We start from the raw sequence: 23,576 nt of genomic DNA, 5'->3' as shown, positions 1-23,576 counted from the left end.
TTGGACTCCTCAGAGTTCTGTTTGAGAATGTGCTGGGGCTGGGAGAGGAGCCCTGCTGCCCCCAACCTGGTCCCTCTCCTTGTATCCCGGGCTGTACCTGTAATGCAGGGGATTTCACGGATCCGCGTGCGGCCCCCTGAGGCCACATGTTCCCGCTTTGTTCACAATCCCTTAGCCTCCTCTCAGACCCCATCGCTAGGGGAGCAGGGGCTTGGAGCCTTTTGGGCAAGAGATTCTGGGATCCCCAGTGCCAAGCATGGTGTGAGTGTGGCTTCTGAGTGGGCATGTCCTTTGCCTCTGAGGAGCATTGCCCCACGGGGAGGATCACGGCCCTTCTTGCCCGGGTCTGAGGACCTCAGTGACTTGCTAACATCATGCATCTCTCAGTTTAGTCACCCTGAGCTGGTCCCCAATGTCATTTTTCTGATAGAAGTACTACTCCATTTGTTCAGATGGGTTTGAGGGCACAAGGACAGACTTGGCCTTTGTAAAAACTGAGTATCATATTGCTAACCTGTTGAAATTCTTTTGAGCTCCAATTCTGTCCTCCAGAATTTTGAGCTAACTACAAGTGCCACCTGCCATGTGCACCTTTGTTGGGTGTGCCTTTTGTACCCCCAGCCAAGACCTTCACCAGTCTCAGTCCCAGAGCCTGGCTGTTTCACCTGGCGTCACACTCCTCTCTGCCTGTGTGTTGGTTGGTCCCAGGGTGCAGTGTCAGTGGCGCTAAAAGCAAGCTGATGAGGGGTGGGGTGGTGGGGAGTGTGAACAATGCTTTGGAAACTGTGAAGCTCCTGTTCTTGTTTCCTGGGTCGCTAGTTGACCATTTCCCAGCCTGTTGGCTTAGCTGGCTTAACCTGCAGGCGGGAGGTCACTGTGCACGGCACTGCACACAGGACTGCTGAGGACAGTGGGTTTGATGAGGAAATTTAGAAGGTTTCTGCTCAACCCTTGGGTGGCCAGGATATTCCTTCCAGAGTAACCCTCAAATCCTCAGGCTTTATTAAGCCATGATTCATAAGCTTAGTAGTAACTGTCACAGAGCCAGTCGCTATGTACAGTACTCAACAGCATTATTTCATTTAATTCTCATGACAACCCTCAGATGTATGTAGGCATTACCTTTACTGTTTTTCTTTTTCTTTTTTTTTTTTTTTTGAGATGGAGTTTCGCTCTCATTACCCAGGCTGTAGTGCAGCGGCGCGATCTTGGCTCACTGTAACCTCTGCCTCCTAGGTTCAAGCGATTCTCCTGCCTCAGCCTCTCAAGTAGCTGGGATTACAGGCTGCCACCACAACCAGCTAATTTTATAATTTTAGTAGAGATGGGGTTTCACCATGTTGGCCAGGGTGGTCTCGAACTCCTAAGTGCAGGTGATCCACCAGCCTCAGCCTCCCAAAGTGCTGGGATTACAGGCGTGAGCCACCGCGCCCGGCCTAACCTTTTGAAAAAATCAGCTAGGCATGATGGCTCATGCCTGTAATCCCAGCACTTTGGGAGGCTGAGGTGGGCAAAACACTTGAGGCCAGGAGTTCAAGACCGGCCTGGCCAACATGGCGAAACCCCGTCTCTACTAAAAATACAAAAAATAGCAGGGAGTGTGGTGGTGTGCACCTGTAATTCCAGCTAGTTGGGAGGCTGAGGCAGGAGAATCATTTGAACCCAGGAGGTGGAGGTTGCCGTGAGCCAAGATCACGCCACTGCACTCCAGCCTGGGTGACAGAACAAGACTCCATTTCAAAAAAAAAAAAGAAAAAGAAAAAACGTTCACACCTGTAATCCCAGCACTTTGGGAGACCAAGGCAGGAGGAGGGAAAGAGGTCAAGGCTACAGGGAGCTATGATCACACCACTGCACTCCATACTGGGCAACAGAGGAGACCTTGTCTCAAAAACAGGAGGAAGCTGAAGTTCAGTGAATTTCATTGAGGTTGCAGTGTGGGGAAGTTACTCATTCAAGACGTCCTACTTCAGCCCAGTATTTCTTTCTTTTTTTTTTTTTTTAGACAGAGTCTCGCCGTCGCCCAGGCTGGAGTGCAGTGGCACGATCTCGGCTCACTGCAAGCTCCGCCTCCCAGGTTCATGCCGTTCTGCCTCAGCCTCCCGAGTAGCTGGGACTACGGCGCCCACCACCATGCCCGGCTAATTTTTTGTATTTTTTTTTTTTACTAGAGACGGGGTTTCACTGTGTTAACCAGGATGGTCTCGATCTCCTGATCTTGTGATCCGCCCTCCTCGGCCTCCCAAAGTGCTGGGATTACAGGTGTGAGCCACCGCACCCGGCCTCAGCCCAGTATATCTTATCTCTCACCCTTCTTATCTATTCACTCAAATAGCTTCACCCAGGCTGCATCTTCATGCTTTTATTAATCCTTTAGGGAAAAATATTTTTGAAGTTTCTTTATTTCTGTTGTTGTTGTTGTTGAGATAGGGTCTTGCTCTGTCATTCAGGCTGGAGTGCAGTGGTGCAGTCACAGATCAATGCAGCCTGGACCTCCTGGGCTCAATTGATCCACCCACCTCCGCTTCCTGAGTAGCTGGGACTACAGGTGCATGCCACCATGCCACCATGCCCCGCTAATTTTGTATTTTATATGTATGTGTGTGTAGAGATGGGGGTCTCCTCATGTTGACCAGGCTGGTCTTGAATTTCTCGGCTCAAGCAGGATAGGAGTTCATCAGGGTAGGGTTCCCAGCAGTGGATGCGGGTGGGCGGTATAGGTGAAGGAAGGAGAGAACTGTTCTTTTATTTATTTATTTATTTATTTATATTTATTTTTATTTTTATTGAGATGGAGTCTTGCTCTGTCGCCAGGCTGGAGTGCGGTGGCGCCATCTCAGCTCACTGCAAGCTCCGCCTCCCAGGTTCATGCCATTCTCCTGCCTCAGCCTCCCAAGTAGGTGGGACTACAGGCGCCCGCCACCACACCCGGCTAATTTTTTGTATTTTTTAGTAGAGACGGGGTTTCACTGTGTTAGCCAGGATGGTCTTGATCTCCTGACTTCGTGATCTGCCCGACTCGGCGTCCCAAAGTGCTGGGATTACAGGCGTGAGCCACCACGCCCGGCCAATTTTTTATTTTTTGTAGAGATAGAGCCTCACTATGTTGCCCAGGCTGGTTTTGAACCCCTGGGCTCCCTTTTCAACCCCCCAAAGTGCTGGGATTGCAGGTGTGAGCCTCCAGGCCGGCTGCATTAATTACTTTAAAAGCAGAAATGTAAGCCCCTGTGGGCTGCAGGCTTGAGCCCTGGGGACCACCATGGTGAGGAGGTTGGATCACCTGAGTTCAGGAGCTCAAGACCAGCCTGGCCAACGTGGCAAAACCACGTCTCTACTAAAGATACAAAAATTAGCTGGGTGTGGTGGCAGGTACCTGTAGTTCCAGCTACTCGGGAAGCTGGGGCTGGAGAATCGCTTGAACCTGGGAGGTGGATGCTGCAGTGAGCCAGGATTACACCACTGCACTCTAGCCTGGGTGACAGAGACAACAACGGCAGGGCGCGGTGGCTCACACCTGTAATCCCAGCACTTTGGGAGGCCAAGGCGGGCGGATCACAAGGTCAGGAGATCGAGACCATCCTGACTAAAACGGTGAAACCCCGTCTCTACTAAAAATACAAAAAATTAGGTGGGCGTGGTGGCGGGCACCTGTAGTCCCAGCTACTTGGGAGGCTGAGGCAGAATAGCGTGAACCCGGGAGGCGGAGCTTGCAGTGAGCCGAGATCGCGCCACTGCACTCCAGCCTGGGCGACAGAGCAAGACTCCGTCTCAAAAAACAAACAACAACAACAACAACAACAAAACAACAACAAAAAACACTTGTCTGTGGATGGATCTACCTTCTCCCCGGCTCCACGCTGTGCTCTTTGGCGGGTGGGACACTTGTCTGATTGACTGGGTGGTCTAACTGCATGTAGTCCCAATTACATAACCACCTTACTCAAACATATGGCTAAGGAGCGAGACAGGGCCCGGGATCTGCCTGCAGAGTCTGAAGTGTCTCCATGGATACATAGTTCTTTGTTTCGTCTTTAAAATTCAGGTGAATTTTGCATTTCACTTCACGGCTGTTTGTTTTCCTTTTAAAGCACTGACTTTATAGTGCTTATATGGTATCTTTTTAACTTCTTCCAACTAAATATTCAGGTAAAACTGGTGGCCAGTTGTCCTCTGTCTTCTTGAAGTCCTGTCTCTGTTGGGTACCTGTGTCCCTATTTTGCATGCCCAGGCCTCTGGGACAGGGTTCACTTTTTACAGTCCTTGTGTAGCCGCTGCCAGCTGCTCACCCCCATCCTCAGAACACCGTCCTCGGCTGTACCGCTGTCCTCCTGGCAGGCCCCACCTCCTTCCTCTTCTCCCAACCCCACCTCAGTCATCTGTCCTGCTCCTACCCACTCTTCCAAGTCCATCAGAGCCTTGTCCAGCTTCCCCAGGGGTCAGGCGGGTTGCTGTATCCTCTGAGAGGCCGCACTGGAACAGGGGCACTTCTTGCCTTGTATGGAGGTGTCTGTCCCTCGACTATTCAGACAGGGAGGTTCTGTGTGGGAGGCCACTGCACCCACCTCTTCCAGGCCCCGTCAGTCTCAGCAGAGAGCTGTGGGTCTGTCTACGCCTCCTAAAGGGAAGAGGGAGCCAAGAGAGGTCCCATGACTACCTAATCCAGGGCCACCTTATGGCTAGAACAACAATCTGGGATCCCAAGGGAGGGAGGAAGAACCTTGGGCCCAGCCACACCGGGCAAAGCTGGGGCTCTGACTTGGACAGTGGCTCTCAGGACAGGGTGGATGCTCAGCCTTTCCTGAACCATCCAAGCCCTGTCCAGAGCTCTCGGTCTGAGCACCCCGTCGCCAGGGCCCAAGTGGTGATTGCATTCAGTGGTGCGGTTGCTTGGCTGGGGCAGCAGCCCTTTGTGATGCGACTGGGTTGGCACCAGAGTGTGGGACGAGGGGCAGGCTGGCAGGGAATCAGAGCAGCCCTTCTGCCACCGGCTCCGGCTTTCCGCTGGTGACACGTAAGAGGATTAGGGCTCAGAACTCTGGACAAGGGGCTTTTATTCTCAGGGCTGCGTTTCCATTGGCCTGCAAAGCCCCAGAGACAGGAACAAAAGGTGACGAGGGACCGCCAATCCCATGCCCTCCAAGTCTTGTGCTTTGGGGGGGCACAGGGAGCCCCAGTCCCACTTCTGGTGGGTGGCTGGCATCCAGCCCCATCCAGATCTGCTTGAGGCCAGAGCTCCAGGACCCGGGGGCCACCCTCACCCTGCCATAAAGGCCTGAGCTACCCACAGGCTGGCACAAGGGATTTCCTGAGGACACAGTGGCTTAGAAGGGAATCACAGAATCCTGGACAGTCAGGATGGAAGGAAACATTGGCCACCTATACCAGCCTCTGTGGAAACTTACATATGGGGAAACTGATGCCCAGAGAGAGGCCATGACTTGCCCAATGCCACTCAGTGATGGAGCGCCTGAGCTGGGACTGGAATATGGAATGCAAGGCATGGGGGCCGCCCAGGAGTGGGGCCTTGCCCTCTAGCCAGGGGCTGAGTTATTCCCACCCTTGGAAGGAAGGAAGGAAGGGAGGGAGGGAGGGAGGGAGGGAGGGAGGGAGGGAGGGAGGGAGGGGAAATCAAATGAAATGAAGTGAAACCTTGGCCTTTAGGTCACTGTAAGGACCCCAGCTTTTCTCACAGAATGTGGTAAAAGCCATTGAAGGGTACTTAGCAGAAGGATGTTGTGGTCTGATTTAGTTTTGTTATTTATTTCTTTGAGACAGGGTCTCACTTTGTCACCCAGGCTGGAGTGCAGAGTTGTGAACATGACTCATTGCAATCTTGGCCTCCTAGACTCAAGTAGTCTTGCCTCAACCTCCCGAGTACCTGGGACCACAGTCACACAACACCATGCCTGGCTAATTTTATTATTTTTTGTAGAGACAGGGTCTTGCCATGTTGTCCAGGCTTATCTCAAACTCCTGGGATCAAGCAATCCTCCTGCCTCAGCTTCCCAAAGTGTCTGGATTATAGGCATGAGCCACTGTGCCCAGCCTGATCTAATTTTAGAAGGATCACTTAGCTGAAGCTAGGGCAAGAGTAGACTAAGAGGACTGGTTAGGAGCCTACTGCACTGACCCAGGCAGGAGATGCTGGAGGCTCAGAGTGGACTGCTGGTTATAGAGCTGGTGGGAAGTGGTCACATTCTGGACATATTGTGAAGGTTGAGACCACAGATATTACTGGTGGTCCCAATGTGGGATGAAAGAAAGTGAGAAGTAGGCTGGGTGCAGTGGCTCACGCCTGTAATCCTAACACTTTTGGAGGCCGAGGTGGGCAGATAACTTGAGGTCAGGAGTTCGAGACCAGCCTAGACAATATGGTGAAACCCTGTCTCTACTAAAAATACAAAAATTAGCCGGGCATGGTGGCGGGTGCCTGTAATCCCAGCTACTTGGGAGGCTGAGGCAGGAGAACTGCTTGAACCGAGGAGGCAGAGGTTGCAGTGAGCTGAGATTGTGCCACTGCACTCCAGCCTGGGTGAAAGAGTCAGACCCTGTCTCAAAAAAAAAAAAGAAAAAGAAAATGAGAAGTGAAGGATGACTTGGTTTCAATACTAGAAGGATAGAACTGCAGAACACTGTGAGAGAAGCAGGCTTGGTGAGACGATCATGAGTTGGTTGGAGACTCCTATTAGGCATCTAAGTAGCTATGTCAGTTGTTGTGGGTGAGCAGCGACTATCTGGACCGGTGGCAGTCAGACGCTTTCACACGGACACCTTTCAGTCCCACCAGAGTGTAGCTCCAGCCAGAGACCTACAGTTGTTTCTGTGCTTAGATGCTTTCCACCAAGGGTCCCAAGTTGGGAAAGAGAAAGACAGAGGGGAGAGAGTTTCCTGTAAGGAGAGAGAGTTCCCCATACGGGCCACCGAAGTGTCACAGGTCACAACTATCTGGGGCTGGTGTCACCTGGGCGGTAAAAGAATTTACCAAGACAGCTGTAGGTAAAGAAAGGTAGAATTGTTAGAAAAAGCATGAAAATATGTTGCAAGGGTGCAATGGGCAAGTCAGCAAGAGAGGAGCTGACTGCAAAGAGACAAAGGCTTGCTGGGGATTTTATAGGGTGGTGTTTGTGCTGTGTGTTGAAGAGGGCTTTGTGTAGTCATGATAACGCCAAGGTTGCAGTGAGCTAACTTGCATTTTTCTATCAGCCGAGGGTCTGGTGATAGCTGGCTGCAGGAAGATTGTGAGTTATTTACACAAGAGGGCTATGTGTCCTGGACCATGAAGAAAGGCAGACTCATAGCTTATCTGCTTTCTCTTTTTGCTTTTACCTGCTCCAGCCAGCCTGGCTCCTCCTCCCCAGTTAGAACTCCACATCAGTGAGGTAGCTGGAACCGGGTGTGGGCTGGAAATGTACATCTGGATGTTACATTGTACTGGAAGGTCCAGCCTAGACAATTAGGCAAGAAAATAAAATTAAAAACATACACATTGGAAAAGAAGTAAAACTATCTTTATTTCTATGTGCCATGAACTTGCATATTGTGTATAGAAAATACAGAACATCCTAAAGAATACACACACACACAACTATTAGAGCTAATAAATGAGTTAAGTTGCAGAATACAAGATTAATATACAAAATCAATTATATTTCTATACACTAGCAACTATTTGAAAATGAAAAAAAAATCTCATTAACTCAAATTCATTGCTGGTGGGGATGTAGAATGGTACAGTCATTTGGAAAACAGTTTGGCAGCTTCTGACAAAGCTAAACACACCCTCGCCACATGATCCAGCAGTCATGCTCCTTGGTATTACCCAAATGAGTTGAAACTTTTGTTCACACAAAAACTTGCATACACATGTTTGTAGCAGCTCTATTCATATTGCTAAAACTTGGGAAAGCTACTAAGATGTCCTTCAGTAGGTGAATGAATAAATTGTGGTACATCCAGACAATGGATTATTATTCAATGCTAAAAGTAAATAAATTATCAAGCCACAAAAGATATGGAGGTGGCCAGGTATGGTGGCTCACACCTATAATCCTAGCACTTTGGAAGGCCAAGGTGAGCGTATCACTTGAGGTCAGGAGTTCGAGACCAGCCTGGCCAAATTGGTGGAACCCCATCTCTACTAAAAATACAAGTTAGCTGGGCATGGTGGCGGGCACCTGTAATTGCAGCTACTTGGGAGGCTGAGGCAGGAGAATCACTTGAACCTGGGAGGCAGAGGTTGCAGTGGGCCAAGATCGAGCCACTGCACTCCAACCTGGACAACAGAGCGAGACTCTGTCTCAAAAAAAAAAAAAAAAAAAGAAAGAAAGACATGGAGGAATTGTAAATGCATATCACTAAGCAAAAGAAGCCAATCTGAAAAGGCTACATACTGTATAGTATAACACTCTGGAAAAACTATGGAGACAGTGAAAAGATCAGTGGTTGACAAAGTTTTTGGAGGAGAGAGGAATGAATAGGTGTGGTGCAGTGGATCTTTAGAGCAGTGATACTATTCTGTATGACATTATAATGGTATCAACATGTCATTATACATTTGTCAAAACACATAGAATGGCCGGGCGTGGTGGCTCACGCCTGTAATCCCAACAACTTGGGAGGCTGAGGCAGGAGGATAACTTGAGTCTAGGAGTTTGAGAGCAGCCTGGGTAACATGGTGAAACCCTGTCTCTACAAAAAATACAAAAAGTAGGTAGGCATGGTGGCACGTGCCTGTAGTTCCAGCTACTCAGTAGGCTGAGGTGGGAGGATGGCTTGAGCCTGAGAGGTTGAGACTGCAGTGAGCTGTGATTGTGTCACTGCACTCAAGCCTGGGTGACATAGTGAGACCCTGTCTCAAAAAAAAAGTTACACACACACACACACACACACACACAATTCCATTTACAATAGCATCAAAAAGAATTAAATATTCTTTTTTATTTTTAGTTACTTAAAAATATTTATGAAGGCTGGGTGCAGTGGCTCATGCCTGTAATCCCAGCACTTTGGGAGGCCGAGGTGGGCGGATCACCTGAGGTCGGGCGTTCGAGACCAGCCTGACCAGCATGGAGAAACCCCGTCTTTACTAAAAATACAAAATTAGCCGGGTGTGGTGGCACATGTCTGTAATCCCAGCTACTTGGAAGGCTGAAGCAGGAGAATTGCTCGAACCCGGGAGGCTGAGGTTGCAGTGAGCTGAGATTGTGCCACTGCACTCCAGCTTAGGCAACAAGAGTGAAACTCTGTGTCAAAACAAAAAAAAAAATACGAATAAATTTAACAAAACAAGTGCAAGATTTTTACACTGAAAAAAGAAACATTGTTGAAAGAAATTAAAGCCCAAAATAATGAAAAAATATCTTGTGTTCCAGTGGCTCACACCTGTAATCCCAGCACTTTGGGAGACCGAGGTGGGCAGATCAGAGGTCAGGAGATTGAGACCATCCTGGCTAACACGGTGAAACCCCGTTTCTACTAAAAAAAAATACAAAAAATTAGCCGGGCGTGGTGGCAGGTGCCTGTAGTCCCAGCTACTCGTGAGGCTGAGGCAGGAGAATGGCGTGAACCCAGGAGGGGGAGGTTGCAGTGAGCCGAGACTGCGCCACTGCACTCCAGCCTGGGCGATAGAGCGAGACTCTGTCTCAAAACAAAAAACAAAAAAAAAAAATCCTGTGTTCACAGATTGGAAGACTTAATATGATTAAGCGAGGGCCAGGTGTGGTGGCTCACACCTGTAATCCTAGCACTTTGAGAGGCCAAGGTGGGTGGATTGCTTGAGTCCAGGAGTTTGAAACCAGCCTGGGCAATATGGCAAAACCTTGTCCTTACTAAAAATATGAAAATTAGCCGGGCATGGTGGTGTGCACCTGTAGTCCCAGAGACTCAGGAGGCTGAGGTGGGAGGATCACCTGAGCCCAGGGAGGTCAAGGCTGCAGTGAGCTGAAATCATGCCACTGCATTCCAGCCTGGGCAATTGGAGTGAGACCCTGTCTCAAAAAAATAAAAAATAATATTATTAAGATGGTAATGCTCCACAAATTGATCTGAAGATTAAATGCAATCCCAACAAAATCCCAGCTGCCTTCTTTGCAGAAATTGACAAGATGATCCTAAAATTCATTTGAAATGCAAGGAACCCAGATTGTTGCATTGAAAAGAACAACCTTGAAAAGAACCAATTTGGAGGACTCACACTTTCTAATTCAAGATAAAACAGGCAGAAGACCCCTCGCAGTGGCTCATGCCTGTAATGTCAACACGTTGGGAGCCAAAGGTGGGAGGATCGCTTGAGCCCAGGAGTTTGAGACCAGTCTGGGCAACAGAGCAAGACTCCCATCTAAATAAAAAATTAGCCAGGCATGGTGGCATGAGCCTGTAGTCTCAGCTACTCAGGAGGCCAAGGTGGAAGAACTGCTTGAGCCCAGGTGCTGAAGGCTGCAGTGAGCTGCAATTGTGCCACTGCACTCCAGCCTGGGTAACAGAGCAAGACCCTGTCAGTAAGAAAATAAATAAATAAAACAAAATTTTAAAATAGCTGGGCATAGTGGTTCATGCCTGTAATCCCAGCTACTGGGGACACTGAGGGTGCTTGAGGCCAGGCATTGGAGACCAGCTCGAGCAACATAGTGAGACTCTGTCTCTAAACAAAACGCAAAAATTAGAAGACCTAAAACTAAGGCAACAAAATTTATAATGACGTCAGCAAAAATGGTAGGACCTCCAAAAATTTGTCTCTGTATAAAGGCAATGAAAACACTGGCAAGGCCGGGTGTGGTGTCTCACGCCTGTAATCCTAGCACTTTGGGAGGCTGAGGCTGGAGGATTGCTTGAGCCCAGGAATTTGAGACCAACCTGGGCAACGTAGTGAGACCTCATCGCTACAAGTAATTTAAAAATTGGCCAGGTGGCTGGGCACGGTGGCTCACGCCTGTAATCCCAGCACTTTGGGAAGCCGAGGCGGGCAGATCACCTGAGGTCAGGAGTTCAAGACCAGCCTGACCAACATGGAGAAATCCCATCTCTACTAAAAATACAAAATTAGCCAGACGTGGTGGCCTCATGCCTGTAATCCCAGGTACTTGGGAAGCTGAGGCAGGAGAAGCACTTGAACCTGGGAGGAAGAACTTGCAGTGAGCCGAGATCACACCATTGCATTCCAGCCTGGGCAACAAGAGTGAAATTCCATCTCAAAAAAAAAAAAAATAGCCAGCCAAAAAAAAAAAAATGGCCAGGCATGGTGGCTCATGCCTGTAGTCCCACCTACTTGGGAGGCTGATGTGGTAGGATACCTTGAGCCTGGGAGGCGGAGGTTGCTGTGAGCCGAGATTGTGCCACTGCACTCCAGCCTGGGTGACAGAGTGACACCCTGTCTCAAAAAAAAAAAAAAAAAAAAAAAAAAGATGAAAACACAGGCAAAAAATATGGATTCAAATTACTATCTGGAGTTGCTTGTTTTCAGGCTAAAAAGGTTTCCTTTAGTATTTCTTGTAAGGCAGCCTAGCGACAAATTCTCTGTTTTTGTTTATCTGGGAATGTCTTTATTTCGCCTTCTTCTTCTTTTTTTTTTTTTTTTTTTATACAGAGTCTCGCTCTGTCACCCAGGCTGGAGTGCAGTGGCGCCATCTCGGCTCACTGCAAGCTCCGCCCCTCTGGTTCACGCCATTCTCCTGCCTAATCCTCCCGAGTAGCTGGGACTACATGTGCCCACCACCACACTCGGCTAATTTTTTTGTATTTTTAGTAGAGATGCAGTTCACCGTGTTAGCCAGGATGGTCTTGATTCCCTGACCTCGTGATCTGCCCACGTTGGCCTCCCAAAGAGCTGGGATTACAGGCATGAGACACCGCACCCAGCCTATTTCACCTTCATTTTGAAAGGTGGCTCTATTGAATATAATATTCTTTTTTTTTCTTTTCTTTCTTTTTGAGGCAGGGTCTTGCTCTGTTGCCCAGGCTGGAGTACAGTGCCATGATCAAGCTCACGGTCATCTTGAACTCCTGGGCTCCAGCAGCTCTCCCGCCTCAACCTACACAGTAGCTGGGACTATAGGTGCTCACCACCATGCCCAGCTAATTTTTAATTATTTTGTAGAGGCAGGGGTTCTTGCTATGTTGTCCAAGCTGGTCTTGAACTCCTGGTCTCAAGTGATCCTCCTGCCTCAGATTCCCAAAGTGCTGGGATTACAGGTGTGAGCCACCATGCCTGGCCTAATATTCTTAACTGACATTTTTTTTGAGCTCTTTGAACATGCTCTTTTTTTTTCTTTTTTTGAGATGGAGTCTCATTCTGTTGCCCAGGCTGAGTGCAGTGGTGCGATCTCGGCTCACTGCAACCTCCACCTCCCAGGTTCAAGCAATTCTCCTGCCTCAGCCTCCCAAGTGGCTGGGATTCAGGCGTCTGCTGCCACGCCCAGATAATTTTTTTGTACTTTTAGTAGAGACGGGGTTTCACTATGTTTGCCAGGCTGGTCTCCAACTCCTGACCTCAGGTGATCTGCCCGGCCTCCCAAAGTGCTAGGATTACAGGCATGAGCCACCTCGCCTGGCCTGAACATGCATTCTTACTACCTTCTGGTCTCCATTGTTGCTGATAAGAAGCCACCTGTAGCCCGGTGCGGTGTCTCACGCCTGTAATCCCAGCACTTTAGGAGGCCGAGGCGGGCAGATCACGAAGTCAGGAGTTTGAGACCAGCCTGCCCAACATGGTGAAACCCCATCTCTACTAAAAATACAAAAATTAGCTGGGCATGGTGGCGCGTGCCTGTAATCCCAGCTACTCAGGAGGCTGAGGCAGGAGAACTGCTTGAACTGGGACCCGGAAGGTGGAGGTTGCAGTGAGCCGAGATTGCACCATTGCACTCCAGCCTGGGCAACAAGAGTGAAACTCCGTCTAAAAAAAAAAAAAAGAAGCTACCTGTAAGGCTTATTGGCATTGGCATTCATTGTCAAGTGATGAGTCATATTATTTCTCTTGCTGCTTTCAAGATTTTTCTTTGTCTTTGACTTTCAGAATTCTTAATATAATGTTTTGGTTCATTGATCTTTTTGTGTTTACCCTACTTGGATTTCAGTGAGTGTCTTGGATGTATTAACACTTTATAGCAAATTTCAGACGTTTTCAGCCATTATTTCTCTGAGTATTTTGTTCTGTTCCTTTCTCTCTACCTTCTCCTTCTGATATTCTTATGCATATAATTGGTATATTTAACAGTGTCCAACATTCCTCTGAGGCTATGTTTGTTTTTCTTCATTCTTCTTTCTCTCTGTTCTTTTGATGGCATAATCTCTGTTGATCTACATTCAAGTTTTCTATTTTTTTATTCTGCCAGTTAAATCTACTGTTGAGATCATCTAATAAAATTTTCATTTCAATTATTACACTTTTCAACTCCCAAATTTCCATTTGCTTCTTTTTTTTTTTTTTTTTTTGAGATAGAGTCTCACTCTGTTGCCCAGGCTGGAATGCAGTGGCATGATCTCAGCTCACTACAACCTCTGCCTCCCAGGCTCAAGTGATTCTTGGGCCTCAGCCTCCCAGGTAGCTGGGATTACAGGCATGTGCCACCACACCTGGCTAATTTTTGTATTTTTAGTAGAGACGAAGTTTCGCCATGTTGGCCAGGCTGGCCTTTAACTCCTGACCTCAAATTGTCCGCCCACCTCGGCCTCCCAAAGTGCTGGGATTATAGGCATGAGCCACTGTGCCTGGCCCATTTGATTGTTTTTTTTAAAATAATTTCTGAGCTGGGCACAGTGGCTCAAGCCTGTAATCCCAGCAGTTTGGGAGGCCAAGGCAGGAGGATTGCTTGAGTTCAGGAGATAAAGACCAGCCTGGACAAATCGAGACCCTGTCTCTATAAATGTACAAAAAAGGGCCAGGCGCAGTGGCTCACGCCTATAATGCCAGCATTTTGGGAGGCTGAGGTGGGCAGATCACGAGGTCAGGAGATCCAGACCATCCTGGCTAACACGGTGAAACGCTGTCTCTACTAAAAATACAAAAAATTAGCTGGGCATGGTGGTGGGCGCCTGTAGTCCCAGGTACTCGGGAGGCTGAGGCAGGAGAATGGCATGAACCTGGGAGGCAGAGTTTGCAGTGAGCCAAGATGGTGCCACTGCACTCCACCCTGGGCGACAAGAGTGAGACTCCGTCTCAAAAAAAACAAAACAAAAACAAAAAATTACAAAAAAGTCTGGGCACAGTAGCTTATGCCTGTAATCCCAGCACTTTGGGAGGCCAAGGCAGGAGGATCACCTGAGGTCAGGAGTTTGAGACCAGCCTGGCCAACATGGGGAAACCCCGTCTCTACTAAAAATACAAAAATTAGCTGGGCGTGGTGATGGGCGCCTGTAATCCCAGCTATTCAGGAGGCCGAGGCAAGAGAATCGATTGAACCCAGGAGGCGGAAGTTGCAGTGAGCTGAGATCATGCTACTGCACTCCAGTCTGGGCAACAGAGCAAGACTCTGTCTAAAAAAAAAAAAAAAATAGCTGGGTGTGGTGGCTGAGGTGAGAGGATCGCCTGAGCGCAGGAAGTCGAGGCTGCAATGAGCTGTGATCACTCCACTGTACTCCAGCCTGGAGAACAGAGGCTGTTTCTAAAAAAATTTTAAATAATAATAATTTCTATCTATCTTTTTTTTTTTTTTTTTGAGATGAAGTGTCTCTCTGTCACCCAGGCTGGAGTGCAGTGGTGTGCCGGCTCACTGCAACCTCCACCTTCTGGGTTCAAGCGATTCTCCTGCCACAGCCTCCCACATAGCTGGGATTACAGGCATGCGCCACCTTGCCCGGCTAATTTTTGTATTTTTAGTAGAGACGGGGTTTCACCATGTTGGCCAGGCTGGTCTCTAACTCCTGACCTCAAGTGATCCACCCACCTTGGCCTCCCAAAGTGCTGGGATTACAGGCGTGAGCCACCATGCCCAGTGTCTATTAACTGATATTCTCTATTTGATGGGACATTTTCATCACACCTTCCTTTACTTCTTTTTTTTTTTTCTTTTTTTTTTTTTTTTGAGGTGGGATCTTGCTCTATCATCATCCAGGCTGGAGTGCAGTGGCTCAATCTCAGCTCACTGCAGCCTTGACTGCCCAGGCTTAAGTGATCTTCCCACCTCAGCCTCCCAACTAGCTGGGACCAGGGGCACATGCCACCACACCCAACTAGTTTATTAAATTATTTGTAGAGACGGGGTCTCACTATGTTGCCCAAGCTGGTCTCGAACTCCTGGGCTCAAGCGATCCTCCCACCTCAGCATCCCAGAGTGCTGGGATTACAGGTGTGAGCTACAGTGCCCAGCCCCTTTACTTCTTTAATCATGGTTTTCTCTAGTTATTTGAAAATATTCATAATGATTGCTTTAAAGTCTTTCCATTAAATCTGACATCTGAGCTTTCTCACAGGTAGTTTCTATTGCCTGTTTTTTTCCCTGGGGTTTGGGTCAGACCTTCCTGTTTCTTTGCATGTCTTCTATGTAATTTGTTATTGGAAACTGGACATTTTAGGTGATATATTGTAAAACTTCGGGCACTGGTTTCTCTGTTCCATGGCTTGTTATTGGTTTTTGTTTATTTGTTTGGTGACTAGTGGATTATTTAGTGAAGTCTACACTCATCGGCCCCCACCCCAATCCCGATCACCACCCATAGTGTGCAGCCTCTTATGTTGCTCCCCAGAGGGCACAGCCTTGGGTATGCCCACAGTCACCCTGGGATGGCAGTGATTCTGGCAGGACTTGATCTCATTCCCTGACCACATACAGCTGTTACACTCTGCTAATTGCTGTCTGATTGCTCTACTGTTTTCAACAATTCCTTGGGGTACAAATTGCTCTACAGAGGAATCCAATTAAATCTGGGCTTTTTTGAAGGAATGTCTCTTTCTCTCTCTCTTTTTTTTTCTTTTTCTTTTTCTTTTTCTTTCTTTTTTTTTTTTTTTTTTTTTGAGGCAGTCCCGCTCTGTCCCCCAGGCTGGAGTGCAGTAGTGTGATCTCAGCTCACTGCAACCTCTGCCTCCTGGGTTCAAGTGATTCTCCTGCCTCAGCCACCCAAGTAGCTGAGATTACAGACGTGTGCCACCACACCTGGCTAATTTTTATATTTTTAGTAGAGATGGAGTTTCGCCATGTTGGCCAGGCTGGTCTTGAACTCCTGGCTTCCAGTGATTCTCCCGCCTCTGCATCCCAAAGTGCTGGGACTACAGGTGTGAGCCACCGTGCCTGGCCTGAAGGGATATCTCTTTAGGTCAATGATTGAGACTTGTGACTCCAGAATGGCTCTTAACTGTATCTTTCCTTGGTCCTGTCTAGTAAACTAGCCAACCTATGGTTTTGCTTCTATCTCTGATTTATTTTCTCAATTCCTCTTAATGGCATTTTTTTTTTAAATCAGAACCTCCATTGTTTCTGAGAGCACCATTAGGCTTGAACTTCTCCACATTCTTGCAAACAAAGTCAATTTGTTTGGGAAAAAATCTGAAGCTCCCGGCCTTCCCCTTTACCCAGGCAAAATCTCTGAGCCACAGTTCTGGAGCTGGGGTCAGGGACAATGGCCCATCTCTTGCTGAGTGACACACCTGCTGTAAGAGATTGTCACTCTGTGGAGAGTAGGGAAGTAGTCTTCTTGGCTTGCCTCTGCCTTATGAGCCAGAATTAAGACAATCAGGGCCCCGGTATTTTCAGTGGCACCACACACAATGTAGTGTCTCTATCCCCTGCGTGAGGCCTGGGTGCACTAAGAGAGCTACCATCTTGGCCATACTCATATAGGGCTTAGCCTCCGCAACAGGTAGCTGGGAGCCGGGTGGAAAATGCCGGCATTCTATCCCTCTTGGGAAGACAGTTCTCCAACTGGGAGCTAGTTGGAGAGGGAATCCTTTGTTCTTGGCTGAACCAGTCTGGAGTGGACTTTCCATCTCACTGAACTGGGAAGGAGAAAGAAGGAATGCATGTTGGTTTAAATATCATAGCTTTGATTAGTCCTACCAAGTTTTAGTAGATTTACTTGAATAAATATTTACTCATTTTCTGAATGCACTTAGGACCATTTCCAGAGGCTTTATTATTATTATTATTATTTAATTTTTTTGAGACTGAGTCTCACTCTATCGCCCAGGCTGGAGTACAGTGGCGTGATCTTGGCTCACTGCAACCTCCACCTCCCAGATTCAAGCAATTCTCATGCCTCAGCCTCCCAAACAGCTGGGACTACAGCCTCCATGCCTGGCTAATTTTTGTATTTTTAGTAGAGACAGGGTTTCACCATGTTGGCCAGGCTGGTCTCAAATTACTGACCTCAGGTGATCCGCCCACCTTGGCCTCCCAAAGTGCTGGGATTACAGGTGTGAGCCACTGTGCCCAGCCTGTGTTTCTATTTTTGAGACAGGGTTTTTCTCTGTTGCCCAGGCTGGAGTGGAGTGGCATGATCATAGCTCACTTCAACCTTGAACTCCTGGGCTAAAGTGATCCTCTCACCTTGGCCTCCAGAAGTGCTGGGATTACAGGCATGAGCCACCACACCTGGCCCTGGATAGTTTTTTTAACATTTCTCCTCTCCCCATCCCCACTGCAAGTCCTGGTTTAGCCCCTCCCAGCCTCCTGCCCCACCCCTTCTGAGGCAGCCAGTGCTGTGGCTTCAGTGGCTGGTCTAAAACATGCATTGGCGGCCAGGTGCCGTGGCTCACTCCTGTAATCCCAGCACTTTGGGAGGCTGAGGCAGGCAGATGACCTGAGGTCATGTATCCCTAGCATCTAGAAGAATACCTCTGATACAGTAGGTGCCAAAAAATGTGAGGAATGAGACAAGGACCTATGGTATAGCTGGAGAAAGATGTGCTTGCAAGAGGGTCGCAAAAGATGACAAAAGAGTGTATTTAGCCTTGCTTCCCCAAAGGCTGAGCTGAGTGGAGGTCCTTTATGAGGAAGGAAACCCCAGCTGGGAGTGAGGCAGAAGTAGGAGAGGCCTGGGCAGGCAAGAGTTGTCCAAGTGGAGGAGCTGGCTGGCGTCTGGGAAAAGCCAGCAGAGTGTCTCCCAGAGCTGTACACATGCCAGACAGGTGACTGGAACAACTTTCTTTTTATTTATTCATTCTGAGACAGGTTCTTGTCCTGCTGCCCAAGCTGGAGTGCAGTGGTGCAGTCATGGCTCATGGCAGCCTCAACTTCCTAGTCTCAAGTGATCCTCCAATCTCAGCCTCCTGAGTATCTGGGACCACAGGTGTGCACCACCATGCTCAGCTAATTTAATTTTTTGTAGAGATAGTGTCTCACTATGTTGCCCATGCTGGTCTCAAACTCCTTGCCTCAAGTGATCCTCCTGCCTCGACCTCCCAAAGTGCTAGAATTACAGGTGTGGGCTCTTCAGAGGCATTTACTGAGATGGAATATGAGGCCAACACCTGTGGAAGGAAGGAGGCGGAAGCAGGATTGGGCAGGAGAACTTGAATAGTGATGGGCACCCAACAAAGTCTTGGAGAAGTTAGACAGTCGGACAGAGTCTCACATGAGATGGAAAGGGCCAGTTCTTTATAGCCCCTGCTTTGCTCAGTCACCAGATGAAGGCTGCCTTAGGAAGGGTGTGACCTCAGGTGAGGCTGTATGCAGCCGTGCTGGGCCCTGCAGGAACAGAGAGCTGGAGGGTGTCTGGTGACTGCTCTTCCCCTGGGTCCTGCTGAAAGGGATGTGGTGGTGCCGTCTGTGTGTACTTACAAGGGTGTGCTCAGGGAAGGCCTGAAGGAGTTCAAGGAAGCGTGCTCTGCAGACACCTGGGGGAATAGCTCATAAACAAAGGGAACAGAAGCACATGGCCCCTGAGTGTGCCAGTGTCTGAGGCCTGGAGTAACAGCGCGGAGCCTGGTGGTGCCACAGTGAGTGGGGAACGGGTAAGGATTCCAAGCAGCCAGGGCTGTGAGGCCACTGTAGGACTCTGGCTTGCACTCTGATCTGCAGAGGAGCTGTGAAGGGATGAGGGCAGTGGGGACATTCCTTAAGTCAGGACAGCCTGAAGCAGGAGAGCCCATGAAGACTACCACTGGGCTCCAGAGAGAGGAGCTAAGGGCAGGCTGGGGCAGGGGCAGCAGAGAGATTGCCAGATGCACGGCAGATTCCGACCTCTGAGGACTGTCTGCGGTGAGCTCTGCCCACGTGCTGGCCATTGCAACTGTTTCCAGCACTCAGGACTTACGACTAAGAGCTTTAGCCAGTGTCTGCTGCCCTCTGGTGGGTGTGCTGGAGATAACCCAAGGCTGCTTCCCGCTTTTTTCTTTTGTCAACAGTTTATGGGTTCTACAGGTTCACCTTCAACTTTGTGGTATGAAAACTCTCTAGACTGGGCGTGGTGGCTCACACCTGTAATCTCAGCACTTTGGGAGGCTGAGATGGGAGGATCGCTTGAGCCCAGGAGTTCGAGACCAGCCTGGGCAATATGGCAAAACTCCATCACTATTATTATTATTATTATTATTATTATTATTATTATTTTTGAGATGAAGTCTTGCTCTGTTGCCCAGGCTGGAGTGCAGTGGCGTGATTTTGGCTCACTGCAACCTTCAATCCCCAGGTTCAAGCAATTCTCGTGTCTTAGCCTCTTGAGTAGCTGGGACTACAGGCGCACGCCACCACACCTGGCTGATTTTTGTATTTTTAGTAGAGACGGGGTTTCACCATGTTGGCCAGGCTGGTTTCGAACTCCTGACCTCAAGTGATCCGCCTGCTTCAGCCTCCTCAAGTGCTGGGATTACAGGCGTGAGCCACCACACCTGGCCCTCATCTCTATTATTAAAAAAAAAAAAAAAACCACAACCTCTTGTCACAGATGATAGAGGTGTCAGACAACAACCTATTGATGAGGCAGCAACTCATCAACTGAGAGACAGGGAGGCACAGGGAGCCATAGTGTCCATGCAGCAGCGCAGGGACTGGGGCTGGCAGGGCCAGTGCTGTTTTCTAGAAGTGAGGGTCACCAGCACCTGGAAGAGAAGTGGGGCTACAGGATGCATCCAGGACGGGGAGCTGCAGAGCAGGTGCCATTCCCAGGAGGCCAACAAGATGAAGATGTTGAGGGTGCCTGCAAGAGAACTCTGAGTTCAAGGATAGTTCATAGATTCCTGCTAGGGACGGAAGGAAATGGAGCTAATGGAAAGAAAATGCAGATGATGAAGGCCTGTAGATCCAAAAGAAGCTGAATATATGGCGAACTGAGGGCGTGATGGGGACTGTGGACAGAAGGAGCTATGGGAACTGCAGAGCCATCGGAGGTGTGGCTGCCCTCGTGGCTGCTGGAACCCAGGCACCTGTGCTCACCCCTGCTGCCTCTGCTGAGACCGTCGCTGCCTGCTGCAGCCCAGTCACCCACTACTGATGCTGACCCTGCCAGGGGAGTGATCATGAACAGAAAAATTCCTTCTTCCTGCCTTCCAGTCTCCTTCCAGTGTCTCCCTGACAGAGCTGCATTAGAAACCAGCTGGAAAAGCAGTCTGGAAGATTTAGTTTACAAGCTTCCAGCCCACTTCAATACAGAGGAGAGCACTCAAGGCCAGGGGAGATAGGAGCTTCCTAATTGCTACGTAAAATCCCCTTCACCCTTTTGTTCCTCCAGTCCTTTGAACACTATTCTTTCCTGCAGAGAAGCTGTTTGAATTTTCCATAGTTGCACTATGCTGTTCAACATGTGCATAAACAACAATGGGGGCAAATCCAAGTATTCCAGGACCTGAAGCTTATACAATTGGAGGGGAGTTCTCTTTGACAAAAAGAATACAACATTATGAACAGTAGATTAGCTTTATTAGCTTTATGATAAATTCAATGCTGCCTATAACCCAACAATTCCACTCCAGATACTAGAGAAACTCTTGCATATGTTCACCAAGAGACATGGTTTAGTATGTTCATGAGGGCATCGTTTTTTGTTTTGTTTTGTTTTTAGGCATTCTTGCTCTGTTGCCCAGGCTGGAGCATAATGGTACAATCTTGGCTCACTGCAAGCCCCTGTCTCCTGGGCTCAAGCCATCCTCCCACCTCAGCCACCTGAGTAGCTGAGACTACAGGCATGCACCACCATGCCTGGCTGATTTTTTTTTTTTTTTTTGAGACGGAGTCTCGCTCTGTCGCCCAGGCAGGAGTGCAGTGGTGCGATCTCGGCTCACTGCAAGCTCCACCTCCTGGGTTCACGCCATTCTCCGGCCTCAGCCTCCGGAGTAGCTGGAACTACAGGCACCAGCCACCGTGCCCGGCTAATGTTTTGTATTTTTAGTAAAGATGGGGTTTCACCGTGTTAGCCAGGATGGTCTCGATCTCCTGACCTCGTGATCTGCCCGCCTCGGCCTCCCAAAGTGCTGGGATTACAGGCGTGAGCCACCGCGCCCAGCCTGCCTGGCTGATTTTTGTATTTCTAGTAGAGACAAGGTTTCACCATGTTGCCCAGGCTGGTCTTGAACTCCTGGCCTCAAGTGAGTCACCCGCCTTGGCCTCCCAACCTGCTGGGATTACAGGCGTGAGCCACCGCACCTGGCCAATGAGGGCATCTTTCTAATGGGAAAATAAGTAGAACTAATTCATCACTATCAAAACAAGAATGAATACATATAGGAAGAATCAATATTGTATATTAAAAATATATTGATTATCCTCAACTATATCTAAGATTCAATATATATGGATTAGACTAGAACCAAAAAGTAATAAGAAGAAAGAAATGGAAGAAAAAAAAGGGGAAAAAAAAGATACAACATAATACCAATCAACTTACCAGCAAAGTTAAATGCAACATGCTATTCTAAAATTGATCTGTATTCCTTCACACCAAACACAAAAATCAATTGCAGGTAGATTAAAGACTTAAATGTGAAAAGAAATACTTTATAACTTTTCAAGAAAATATAAGAGAATATCTTTATGATATTTGGGGTAAGAAAGACCTTTTTTTAAAAACTCAATAAGCTCAAACAGTAAAGGAATATGTTCTTAACTTTGGATCTCAAAAGATAATCAAAGCAAAATAAAACAACAACAAAAAGATAATCCACAGACTTCCATTCCCAGCAAAGGACATAATCCATGAGAGATGGGAAAATAATGTGATGAACCTAGGATCGTCTACGTTCACACTGCCTTGAAAGAATTTCCAGACAGTGAGGAGAAACTAAGGTGGAGCCTAGAATACTCCTTTTTTTTTTTTTTTTTTTTGAGACTGAGTCTCGCTTTGTTGCCCAGGCTGGAGTGCAGTGGTGCAATCACAGCTCACTGTAGCCTCAGCCTCCCAGGCTCATGTAATCCTCCCACCTCAGCCTCCCAAGTAGCTGGGACTACAGGTGTGCACCACCATGCCCGCATGCTGTATTTTTCGTCTTTTTTTTTTTTTTTTTTTTTTTTTTTTTGAGGCAGAGTCTCACTCTGTTGCCCAGGCTAGAGTGCAGTGGCGTGATCTCGGCTCACTGCAAGCTCCGCCTCCCGGGTTCACGCCATTCTCCTGCCTCAGCCTCCCGAGTAGCTGGGACTACAGACACCCGCCACTATGCCCAGCTAATTTTTTTGTATTTTTAGTAGAGACAGGGTTTCACCGTGTTAGCCAGAATGGTCTTGATCTCCTGACCTTGTGATCCACCCGCCTCAGCCTCCGAGAGTGCTGGGATTACAGGTGTGAGCTACCACGCCTGGCCCTGGAATACTCCTTGAGTTGAAAAGACAGAGCTAAGGCCAGACGCGGTGGCTCACACCTGTAATCTCAGCACTTTGGGAGGCCGAGGCAGGCGGATCACGAGGTCAGGAGATCGAGACCATCCTGGTTAACGCGTTGAAACGCCGTCTCTACTAAAAATGCAAAAAATTAGCCGGGCATAGTGGCAGGCACCTGTAGTCCCAGCTACTCGGGAGGCTGAGGCAGGACAATGGCATGAACCCAGGAAGCGGAGCTTGCAGTGAGCCAAAATTGCGCCACTGCACTCCAGCCTGGGTGACAGGACGAGACTCTGTCTCAAAAAAAAAAAGAAAAGAAAAGAAAAGACAGAGCTAAGAGTCTGGGGAAACCAAGGCAGCTGGAGTTCATAGGACAGAGCACCAGAGATGACAGTGTTGCACAGAGAGAACCTGGAGACTTGCAGAGGGTCACCAAGCATTCAGCATACAAGGAAACTACCAAGGCCAGAAAAAGGAGTATCAAAAAAGGGAACATTTTCAACCTGATAAAGGGCATCCATGAAAAACCCACAGCTAACATATATTTAATGGTGAAAGACTGAAAGCTTTGCCCTAAGATCAGAAATAAAAGATGTCTGCTCTCACCATTTCTAGCCACTGCACTCAAGCAAGAAAAGGAAATCAAAGGCATCTAGATTAGAAAGGAAGAAGAAAACTGTCTATTCATGGATGACATAATCATCTATACAGAAAATCCAAGGGAAATCTTCAAAAAGCTACTAGAATGAATAAGCAAGTTTAGCAAAGTTGCAGGATAAGATCAACATACAGAAATCAATTGTATTTTGGCCGGGCGCAATGGCTCATGCCTGTAATCTCAGCACTTTGGGAGGCCAAGCCAGGTGGATCACAAGGTGAGGAGATCGAGACCATCCTGGCCAA

General features: G+C 48.3%; 1 protein-coding gene across 1 annotated transcript in view; it reads left to right on the top strand.

Annotated features, from left to right (window-relative positions):
- The first annotated feature begins 4,925 nt into the window (after positions 1–4,925).
- ELP6 (elongator acetyltransferase complex subunit 6) overlaps positions 4,926–23,576 on the top strand; it is a 49,169-nt gene continuing 30,518 nt past the window's right edge. The window contains exon 1 of the mRNA XM_055109816.1: positions 4,926–5,011. The gene's annotated coding sequence lies outside the window, so the exon portion shown is untranslated. The remainder of the gene's footprint in view (positions 5,012–23,576) is intronic.

Source organism: Pan paniscus, chromosome 2 (assembly GCF_029289425.2).
Source record: "Pan paniscus chromosome 2, NHGRI_mPanPan1-v2.0_pri, whole genome shotgun sequence".
Lineage (NCBI taxonomy): Eukaryota > Metazoa > Chordata > Mammalia > Primates > Hominidae > Pan > Pan paniscus.
Note: the sequence above shows the minus strand (reverse complement) of the source record. Positions and strands in the feature narration are given on the sequence as shown.